This window comes from Suncus etruscus, chromosome 9, assembly GCF_024139225.1.
Source record: "Suncus etruscus isolate mSunEtr1 chromosome 9, mSunEtr1.pri.cur, whole genome shotgun sequence".
NCBI lineage: Eukaryota > Metazoa > Chordata > Mammalia > Eulipotyphla > Soricidae > Suncus > Suncus etruscus.
This window is the reverse complement of record NC_064856.1, coordinates 57,942,765-57,954,904: the sequence shown is the minus strand read 5'-3', so window position 1 is coordinate 57,954,904 and position 12,140 is coordinate 57,942,765. Positions and strand designations below refer to the sequence as shown.

Below are 12,140 nucleotides of genomic sequence, written 5' to 3'. Positions count from 1 at the left end.
GAACATGCACTATTTGCCTAAAAATCCACTCAGTGACAAAGGTAGATCTATTTCTTGAGAATAATTTGGAGCACACTGTTGTGCTTTTAAATTGGTCAAAGGTGAACACCGATGTGGATGGCCCCTGGTTCAATAGTTTAGATAGTATGCGCTTAGTGTCTTCAGTTTGCTTCCGATGGGTGAGACTGTCTGCCCACATAAAATATGGTTTTTATTTTCAACTATTTTACTGGATTTTATTTTCAACCTAGACATATTGTGACTGTTTCTTTCTTCCTGATGAGGATGCTGACTTCCAGTCATATCAGGAACTGTAACCAACACCTTTGCCTTCCCTAGAAACACTCTCTAGGTTCAGTGAGCCAGTCTTGGAAGAACAGGTTCTGTTTACCTAATGGAAGCCTGTGTCATTGACTAAGTGGAGATTTCTCTTCACTGGAAGTTCTTCTAGAGTCAGGAGTAGGAGTTGATTGTTGCTCTTCTTGCAGAAGTCAGTGGAGAGAGTGGCTTTGACTGTTCAGTTCCTGGGCCTGAAAATGGCATTTTTTACTGTTCAAAATTCCCTTATTTTCATGTAGCTGTGTCTTTTGTATCACAAAAAAGGAAGGTCTCGTGTCTCAGTAAATGCTGAACAAATGTTTTCATATTTTTCTTTGTTCTTGAATTAGTGATTTCACTCAATAAACTTGAGAAATATTCAAGTTGCCTAACATTATACTTCCCAAAAGCTAATGTCATTTTATAGCTTCTTAGTGTTGTTGCATCTTTTCCAAATTCCATCCTAGGTCAGGTCAACCTTTCTTCTCACCATGAGAGTGAATCTATTATCTATTCTCTATTAAGAGCATCATTTTTGTGATAAAAATGAAAACAAAATTGATTTAAAAACTTAGCTTGCTTGTCTTTGCCTTTTGGCCGGGCTGGGCGCTCTGAGGAAGATGGCTGAAAGAGTTTAGACGCAGGGTAGCCTGGAATGGCTGAATGCTTAAAAGGTTATGAGATAGGCCACACACACGTGGTGGCTAGGGCATGAATAAAGATAATGCTTCCTGAGGTCTGCCTGCTTGTTTTCTTCCCTTCGGAAACGAGTCCAACTGGCTCCTATGTCTTGAAGGTGCCGACAGCTGTGACCTATATGGACCCTAAATCTGCCAGGAGCAGTTCCTCAGTAGAGAGCTAGGAATAATTCCTAAGTACCACAGGGGAGAGCCACGAATGCAGTCCCTCACTACCACAAATTATGCAGTCGAGTTTCCCACATTTGAGGAAATTGCAGGGGTCAGCACATTCGGAGTGCAATGGATAAGCCTCGCCCTGGGGAAACCACCTTCGTGATCATGGTATCTCCCCTGCCAGAGCAAGTGAGGAAAACATTGTTATAGAAGAATATTCAGGGATCTTGGCAAAAGACAGCTTTAAATTGGGTTTGTCGGCAGTTTATAGAAAATTGGCTGTGAGAGTGTCAGCCTTCAAACAGCAGGAAACCTTGGTACCTGTTAGAAGTATTTTTAGCAGAGGGGCAGAAAACTATGACTTCAGCAGGACCACATTCAGCAACAGTTTTAACAGTGTTTGGACAAGACAGTGTTCCCATCAGAAGTGGATTAGAGTTTCTGTGTTACCATATTCCCACCAACAGAGATTGTACCCATCATTTTGATATATTTAGTTAAGACCAGACTGGTGGTGCTCAGTGTATATGCCTCAGAGATGTCTCCTGGTGGACTAAAAGGACCATATTAGGTGCCAGAAATTGAACTTAATCAGTCACACATATGCAAAGGCCTTACACCATGTACTGGGTCTTTGCGCCCCACCCCCTATTTTATACTATACTCATAGTAGCAAAGTTTCTCTAGTCTGCTAAAAAATGAAAATATAAAATCCTAATATTTTTATGACATTGGGAATATTAGGCTAAAATTACTCAAATTACTCAATCTGACTCAATATTACTCAGTTTGAGTAATATTTGACTCAAATGTATTTTACTTAGGAATATTAAATAGATAATAGACAAAAAAGATGTTACCAATTACTTGATACCTAATAATAGAAATCAGAGGATTAAAAATGTATTATCCCCTACTGTAAAAGAGAAACAATTTTGATTTTACCTTTAAAATATTTTGAAAAGCCACATTCCCTTAACACTATTTATTAGTATCCTGAAAACTTTTTTTCTTTTTTACTTATTTATTGTTTAAGATTATACCTGGTAGTTCTTAGGGATCATTCCTGACAGCGTTCTGGAAACTATATGATGTACTGGCGATTGAAATTGGTTTGGCTACATACAACTGACAAAACACCATCCCATCTGTAGTGTCTCCCCAGAGCCAGAGAGATAGCAAGAGGTAAGGCATTTGCCTTGCATGCAGAAGGTAGGTGGTTCGAATCCGGCATCCCATATACTCCACAGAGCCTGCCAGCAGCGATTTATGAGCGTAGAGCCAGGAGTACCCCTGAGCGTGGTTGGGTGTGACCCAAAAACAACAACAACAACAAAAAAAGAAGTGTCTCCCCACCCTTTTAAATAGCTTATTATTAGTATTTTGGAAACCCCCCAAACAATGACATTAAAAGGTTTTTTTTTTTTTTTTTGGACCAGAGTAAGATAGTACAAAGGTTAAATACTTCTCTAGTACGGCAGTAAACCCAGGTTTAATCTTTGGCTCTGCATACAGTCCCCCAAATTCTGCCAGAAGTGAATACTGTGTGCAGAGCCTAGAATATGCCCTAAGAATCTCTGCTTTTGGTACAATTATAATAAAACATAAATTAATAAAATACAGATTTTTATGTAACTTCAAAAATAATTTTACTGTCAATTTTATGCTCCTTGTTAAAAGTTTAAAAGAAACAGTATACCTTTCATTTACGATGGAATCTTCATTCATACTTTAATAAATTAATCATTGGTCTCTGAAAAAAAATAAAAAAAAAAAAAAAAAAAAAAAAAAACTTAGCTTGTTCTTCCTAAAGGAAAATTTCATATTATTTTTATTTGTAATTTATTTGTAAGAAAACACTATTGGGTCAGGTTAAGTTTGAGCTTTGCTTCCTAACTATTGTTCTTCTTTAATATATGGTAATAGATGGCCTTGCTTTCTCCATTTGCATTCATGGTTGTGATAAAGAAAAATAAACCAACAGTAACTCTTCAGTCTCAGGCTAGTGCTTGATGGCTGAAGGGCCAGCCCAAGGACTCACTCACTAGCTCTTAATCTGACAGTTCTAGCACACCCCATGAAGCCTGGCTTTGCTCTGACTCAGAGGTTCACTGGGACAGTGCAGAGCTGGTGTTATTTCCAAGGGACACATATGCTGATCCACACACCAGTCTGACTAATAGACAAGTCAAGACAGGAAGAATATGACAAAGGACAGAAATGAAGGCTTGAGTATGGGGGAAAGTTCAGCTGAGGAGAATAGAAGATAATATCAGAGAAGAGCTTAAATCTGAGAAGAAAGGAAAATTGAATCAGGAAGCAAAAACAAACATCATAAAGAAAACTGATTAGATGAGGATCTCTGATCTGCCAACAATCCCTGAAGCACATTAAGGAGAGAGGTGCTCCAGCTCTTGGCTGCCCTTGGCCAAGTTAAAGCCATTCTGATCTTTCTGACTGGTGCACAGAATGCCCAAATGAAAATAGGGGCTGAAGAAACCAATTTTGGGGAGAAATGGAAGCTGAGAGTGCTGTGACTTTAAGAGCTGGTCATAGGATATTCCTGAATAGGGATGTTCTGTGAGAGTGGGTCGGGGACTGTGGGGAAACCATAATATTTTGTGCTTATCACTGAAACCCTTTGTTTAAATAATCATATTCGACTCAAAAATGTAAGTTTCAGGTTAGACAGATCAAAAGCAGGCAGTCCTGAAAATGAAGCTTTTTAAATTCTAGTCCTGCTGTTGAAATAGAGAATAAAGGCTTTGTTCAAACATGCAATCCCAGCAGTAAGCAGAGCTTTGAAATTGGCCAGGGGACTTGTGTCCCATAATGGCTGCACCTGGCTGAGGACCAAGCAGCTGTGGCCGCTGGGAAATGACCCTGGGCTGGATATTTTCCATTTGCCCCTCCAGAACTGCTCTGCCCCACTGGGCCCTTTTCCCTCAGAGAGGCCAATTTTTAGGGACTGCATTAGCACACTTGGCCTCAGGATTTGTTAGTAGTATGTGGGAGGCACTAACAGGCCTTCCAAGGGCAAAAAAGGGAGGTGAATACATAGATTCCTCTGACACCCACTGTGCTGGGCACTGGGAAACTCATAACTTTCTCCTTCTGAACCCTCTCAGCCTGTTTTTGTACCTTCTGACCCACAAAGACTAGGGCCCTCTGTTACTCTCCATTGTTTTTTCTTGTAAAACTCACCTATTTCATTTTAGAGTGCTACACATCTCTTCCTATGACATAGGATGACCTATATCTACTCAATGCATCATTATTCTTGCCCTGGGAAAGTTTTCTTGGAGTAGAGGTGGGGGTGATCAATAGCCTACCAAATAGCAATAAATAGAAGGAACCTACACTAACATGAATTTTACTCAAACAAATTGAAGTCTCTAGGTGATCACTAGAGTTTGAACGGGGAGGCATCTGGGGGGAGATGTTCCAGGTTGGAGCCCAGATGGAACAAGAAGAAAACTGACATTTCCCAACGAACACTGGAATTACCTAGACCCAGGAGAGTTGAATTTTCATCATCAACCACGGCCTTTTGGAGCCTGAAGAAAGAAACACCTGACTTATCACAACCACATGAGCTGCCTCCTTGTCTCCTAGATTGGAGGCAAGGGCACAGCAGAGGTCTCAGAGGAATCCTCGCTGCCCCAGAAGCACAGGCAACCAGAACACAGCCGGTTTTTTTTTTAGGTTGTGCATTTGTTTCATCTCTACAAGTGCTAGAATCACTTTCCAAAGCATTTTCAAGTAAAAGTTTCACTGTTCAAAGGTCTCACATAGTTCATTTTTACTCTTCAGGATCCTGTATTTTTCTGAGTGAGCTGGCTTAGAACTGATTTTGATTTTCGCTCAGTACATTGTTATCATTTAATTCTCCTTGGTGAGCCAATTTTCCTAGCCTTTCTTCTTCAAAGGGAGGCCAGCTTCATTCAGGGGCTGTCTTGCATTTGTGGAGCTGCCTTCCTCAGTTGTTAGTATAATCAACTCAACTTCGTTCTCTCTCTCTCCTCTTTCTCCTCTCTCCTCTCTCTCTCTCTCCTCTCTCTCTCTCTCTCTCTCCTCTCTCTCTCTCTCTCTCTCTCTCTCTCTCTCTCTCTCTCTCTCTCTCTCTCTCTCTCTCTCTCTCTCTCTCTCGCGATTCTCCATATTTCCCGCAATTACCTGGAGCAACACTCAACAGGAGTGTTGGGGATCCCCTACACGGCCCCTGGCAATAACACATGTGGCATTGGGAAGTGTAATTGTAGTTTTGTATCTGGCCATCTTAGAAACTGTCCCTCTCATAGGCCACATAAATCTTCCTGCCCTAGGGTTCTGAGATCCAACCATTGACCCCTCCCCAACATAGGCTTCTGTGGATAGGATTGTGACAGCCAGCATTTTTTCTTTTTTGCTTTCCCAGTTCCTTTTTTATTTTATTATATTTTTAATGATTTCTTTATTTAAACACAGTGCTTATAAATATAATTGTAATTGGGTTTCAGTCATAACAAGAACACCCCCTTTATTGTGCAACCTTCCCATCACCAATGCCTCCATCTCTTCCCTCCCCACCTCTGCCTGTATTTGAGACAGGCTTTCTATATCCCTCGCTCACTGACATTGTTATGATAGTTCTCAGCGTAGTTATTTTTCTAACTGCACTCCACCACTCTTTGTGGTGAGCTTCATATCTTGAGCAAGTCCTTCCAGCCCTAATCTCTGGGAATTATTTCAATGACTTTAATTTTTCTTAAAACCCATAGATGAGTGAGACTATTCTCTCTGTGTGTGTCTCCCTCCCTTTGACTAATTGCACTCAGCATAATAGATTCTTTGTACATGCATGTATAGGATAATTTCATGTCCTCATCTCTCCTGACGGCTGCATAACATTCCATTGTGTATATATACCACAGTTTCTTTAGCCATTCATCTGTTGAATGACATCTTGGTTGTTTCCAGAGTCTGGTTATTGTAAAAAGTGCTGCAATGAATATAGGTGTGAGGAAGGGATGTTTGTATTGGATTTTTGTGTTCCTAGGAGTGACAACCAGCATTATTTAGGAGAGTCCCTTTTATGCTCTAAAGAGGGCAACAATACCAGGGCAACCATGAGGTGAGAGTCAGCATTTCCTGGGTGATCAAGGTATCAGGCAAGTGGAGTCAGGAGATAACACACTCTAGGATCCTGAGAAAGACTCTGTGAGTGTGGCCACCTGTGGTATTTCCCAGTCCATGCTGAGACATCACAATCTTCTAAGCTATACCTGGGCTAAATGAGTGTAAGGATCTCTGTCCTTTAACTAATGCCCCTCTTCACAGAGCTGGTGTAATAGTAAGAGCAACACTTAATCAGAGCTCTTCTTGGGTCAGACAGTATTCTCTATTCTTTTATCCTTACAATAATACATGGAACTTTTATTTTAGTCATTATTCCATTGGGGTAAATTAAGGCAGAGAGAGGTTAAGAAACCTGTCCAGAGACGCAGAACTAAGGAGCAGAATTGGGCTTTGAAGCCAGCCGGGGGGGGGGGGGTCCAATTATGTTTCTGTTGTATTGCATTAATCTCAAAGCATTTGCCATTTAGTCTGAGACAGTTCTCAGAATTGACCTGATTTTCAGAAAGCCAAGTGGCTTATGGTACCTCTGTCTCTCAGCAGAAGTTTAGAGTGGTATTGGGGGTGTGGGGCATGGTATGGGGTAAGGGTTGTATGTGATTTGAGACTGCAGAAAAAAATGGAAGGGCCTGGCCTAGAGGCAATTCTAAGTCACATCTAACCAAACCCTAGCCAGGGAGAGCTGTCTCTGAAGGGTTTTGAGTAATAAAAGTAAATTCCGAATGTTATAGCTGGTTCTTGTATGAGTGGACTCTTAGCTGCCATTGAGTGTATTTCTGACCCGAAAGAAAAAAGAATCTTCTTTCCTCAGGCTTTCGTCAGTGCAGACTCAATAGATTGGTGCAGCCCAAGAGTCAAGTCTAGTCCCTGTGAAGATTGTCGGGGATTATGAATCTTAGTAATAGTTCTATTTCTCTTATTCCTTCATCAGGTCAAGTGTGTAGCTATGCCTGAAAATTCCAGAGTCCAGAAATCAGTTGCCAGAGTGTTTCTTCACTTGGCCTATGTCATCTCTAGCTTTTGCCATATCTTATTGCTAAGATAAAGATAGGTGGGAAGGTACTTTCTCCTCATCTGATTGACAGCTCCCTGGTTTGTCGAGCAGAGGCTGTACTCAAGGCTCAGGCCCCTTTTATGCAGAACAGGAAACTTGTGTGCTGCTAAAAAGCCCAGTTGTCTTGAGCCAACCCTATCTTCTCATCTCCCCATCTGTTGCCTTCTGCCCATATTTTGGAGACGAGAGGGGGATTCTTCTGTAGATTCTCATGGTAGTTTTGGGACTTTGTAAGGAAGATCTTTTAGCAGGAAATTTCCCAAATCTTACTAAATGAATGCATGATTTTTTTTTTTACAAGAAGTGCTTGTCTAGCAATGTTGGCGGGGATGTGGAGAGAAAGGAACTCTTATCCACTGCTGGTGGTAATGCTGTCTAGTTCAACCTTTATGGAAAGCAATATGGAGATTCCTCCAAAAACTGGAAATCGAGCTCCCATACGACCCAGCTATACCACTCCTAGGAATATATCATGTATAGGAAAATTTCATGACTTCATCTCTCCTGAAAGCTGCATAATATTCCATTGTGTATATGTACCACAGTTTCTTTAGCCATTCATCTGTTGAAGGACATCTGGGTTGTTTCCAGAGTCTTGCTATGGTAAATAGTGCTGCAATGAATATAGGTGTAAGGAAGGGATTTTGTATTAATATCTGATGACACCAACTTTATACTCAGAAAAGTGGTATGGGACAAAGATGGACACTATGTACTAATCAAGGGATATGTGCAACAGGAAGAAATCAGACTATTAAACATATATGCACCCAATGAGAGACCAGCAAATTATCTAATACAATTACTGACAAATCTGAAAGAAGAAATCAATAATAACACAATAATTGTGGGAGACCTCAACACAGCCCTATCAACACTTGATAGGACAACTAGATTGAAACCCAACAAAAACATACTAGCCCTGAAAAGAGATATGGAAGAAAGAGGACTAGTAGATATATACAGGACACTCCATCCCAAAATAAAACTGGATACACATTCTTTTCCAATGTACATGGGTCATTCTCCAGAATAGACTACATGCTGACACATAAAACATACCTCCATAAAATCAAGGGGATAGAAACCTTGCAGGCTACTTTTGCTGACCACAGGCTCTGAAATTAGATGTGAACTACAAAGCCATACAGAAGAAAAACTTTAACAATTGGAAATTAAACACCCTGCTACTGAACAACCAGTGGGTCCGAGATGGAAATTAAAACTTTCCTGGAAACAAATGATAATGAAGACACAAACTGCCAGATTCTATGGAACACAGCAAAAGCGGTCCTGAGAGGAAAATTTATAGCTCTACAAGCACACATCAGGAAGGAAGAAGGGGCATACCTGAATAACTTAATGATGCAGCTCAAAAATTAGAAAATGACCAACAAAATGAACCAAAAATAGGAAGACAGAAGGAAATAACAAAGCTGAAAGCAGAACTCAATGAAGTGTAAAACCAAAAAACAATCCGAAAGATCAAAGAAAGCAGAAGTTGGTTCTTTGAAAAAATAAACAAGATTGATAGACCATTGGCAAAACTCACAATGAAAGAGAGAGAGAAATCTGATAACCCATATTAGAAATGAAAAGGGGGAGATCATGACAGATATTGCAGAGATATAAAGGGTAATCAGAGACTACTTTGAGAAACTTTATGCTACTAAACATGAGAACCTAGAAGAAATGGAAAAAAATCGTGGACACTTATAACCTTCGACATTTAAGTAAGGAGAATGTAACATATCTAAATACCCCCATCACTACTGAGGAAATTGAAACCGTAATCAAACATCTGCCCAAAAAGAAAAGCCCAGGCCCAGATGGATTTCCTAATGAATTTTTTCAAATCTTTCAAGAGGAGCTACTACCAATCCTAGCCAAGCTCTTCCATGAAATTGAAAAAACGGGAACACTCCCAAACAGCTTTTATGAAGCCAACATTACCTTGATACCAAACCAGACAGAGATGCTGCCAAAAAAAGACAATTACAGACCAATATCCCTGATGAATGCTAAGATCTTCAGCAAAATCCTGGCAAATAGGATCCAATGCATCATCAAGGAGATCATACACTATGACCAAGTAGGTTTCATCCCAGGAATGCAAGGATGGTTTAACATCCATAAATCTATCAACATCATATACAACATCAACAACAAGAAAAATAAAAATCACATGATCATATCAATAGACGCAGAGAAAGCATTTGATAAGTTCCAACACCCATTCTTGATCAAAACTCTCAGCAAGATGGGAATGGAAGGAACCTTTCTCAATCTAGTTGAAGCCATCTACCACAAGCCAATGGCAAATATTATCCTCAATGGAGAAAAACTAAAAGCCTTTCCTCTAAATTCTGGTACAAGACAAGGCTGTCCACTCTCACCACTCCTCTTCAACATAGTACTGGAATTTCTTGCTGTAGCAATCAGGCAAGAAAAAGATATCAAGGGAATCCAGATAGGAAAGGAAGAAGTCAAGCTCTCATTGTTTGCAGACAACATGATACTCTACTTAGAAAACCCTAAAGACTCTACCAAAAAGCTTCTAGAAACAATAGATTTATATAGCAAGGTGGCAGGCTACAAAATCAACCTACAGAAATCAATGGCCTTTTTATACACCAATAATGATAGGGAAGAGATGGAAGTCAGGAAGGCAATCCCATTCACAATAGTGCCACAAAAACTCAAATAGCTTGGAGTCAACTTGACCAAAGACATGAAGGACCTATACAAAGAAAACTATAAAGCCCTGCTCCAAGAAATAAGAGAGAACACATGAAAATGGAAACACATACCCTGCTCATGGATTGGCAGGATTAACATCATTAAAATGGCAATAATCCCCAAAGCATTATACAGATTAATGGGATCCCCTTAAAAATACCCTGATATTCTTCAAAGAAGTAGATCAAACACTTTTGAAGTTCATCTGGAACAATAAACACCCTTGAATAGCTAAAGCACACCTAGGAAAAAGGAAAATGGGAGGCATTACTTTCCCCAACTTTAAACTGTACTACAAAGCAATAGTTATCAAAAGAGCATGATATTGGAATAAAGACAGACCCTCAGATCAGTGAAATAGGCTTGAGTCCTCAGAGAACGTTCCTCAGACATACAATTACCTAATTTTTGACAAAGGAGCAAGAAATACTAAGTGGAGCAGGGAAAATCTCTTCAACAAGTGGTGCTGTCAGAACTGGTTAGCCACTTGCAAAAAAGCGAACATAGACTCCCAGTTAACATCATGTACAAAGATAAAATCCAAATGGATTAAAGACCTTGATATCAGACCTGATACCATAAGGTATATAGAACAACACATCGGTAAAACACTCCATGACATTGAGACTAAAGGCATCTTCAAGGAGGAAACTGCACTTTCCAAACAAGTGGAAGCAGAGATCAACAGATGGGAATACATTAAACTGAGAAGCTTCTGCACCTCAAAAGAAATAGTGCCCAGGATACAAGAGTCACCCACTGAGTGGGAGAAACTATTCACCCAACACCCTTCAGATAAGGGGCTAATATCCAAAATATACAGGACACTGACAGAATTTTACAAGAAAAAATCATCTAATCCCATAAAAAATGGGGAGAAGAAATGAACAGACACTTTGATAAAAAAGAAATACAAATGGCCAAAAGGCACATGAAAAAATGCTCCTCATCACTAATCATCAGGGAGATGCAAATCAAAACAACGATGAGATACCACCTCACACCACAGAGATTGGTGCACATCACAAAGAATGAGAACAATCAGTGCTGGTGGGGATGTGAAGAGAAAGGAACTCTTATCCACTGCTGGTGGGAATGCTGTCTAGTCCAACCTCTATGGAAAGCGATATGGAGATTCCTCCAAAATCTGGAAATTGAGCTCCCATTTGACCCAGCCAATCCACTCCTAGGGATATACCCTAAGAACACAAGAATACAATACAAAAACCCCTTCCTCACACCTATATTTATTGCAGCACTATTCACAATAGCCAGGCTCTGGAAACAACCAAGATGCCCTTCAACAGACGGATGGCTAAAGAAACTGTGGTACATATACACAATGGAATATTATGCAGCTGTCAGGAGAGATGAAGTCATGAAATTTTCCTATATATGGATGTAAATATAGTCTATCATGCTGAGTGAAATAAGTCAGAGGGAGAGAGAGAGAGACGCAGAATGTTCTCACTCATCTATGGGTTTTAAGAAAAATAAAAGTCATTTTTGTAACAATCCTCAGAGACAATGAGAGGAGGGCTGGAACACCAGCTCACTCCATGAAGCTCACCACAAAGAGTGGTGAGTACAGCTATAGAAATAACTACACAGAGAACTACCATAATCATGTGAATGAATGAGGGAACTGGAAAGCCTGTCTGGAGTACAGGTGGGGGTGGGGTGGGGTGGAGGGAGATTTGGGACATCGGTGGTGGGAATGTTGCACTGGTGAAGGGAGTGTTCTTTATATGACTGAAACCTAATCACAATCATTTATGTAATCACGATGTTTAAATAAAGAAAAAAATGAAAAAAATGAATAAAAGAATTTTTAATAATAATATAATATATAATAATATAATATAATAATAATAATAAATTTATCCTATTCTTTGGAGAAAATGACTCCAAGTGGAGCAAAAAAAAAAAAAAAAGAACCATGGACATTGAGTAAGAGGTGGTAGAAAAGGTGAAAGAAAAGGGTGGAGAGGAAACAGAATTTAGAGGCTGGATTAATAGGATCCAGTGATAGATTGTGAGGGTCAAACTAGGGGGTGGGC

General features: G+C 39.9%; 1 non-coding gene across 1 annotated transcript; it reads right to left on the bottom strand.

Moving 5' to 3' along the window:
• Window positions 1-1,199: 1,199 nt before the first annotated feature.
• Window positions 1,200-1,365, bottom strand: LOC126019356 (U1 spliceosomal RNA). Its single transcript, XR_007499081.1, has one exon. It is a non-coding gene; the product is annotated as a U1 spliceosomal RNA (small nuclear RNA).
• Window positions 1,366-12,140: the final 10,775 nt, after the last annotated feature.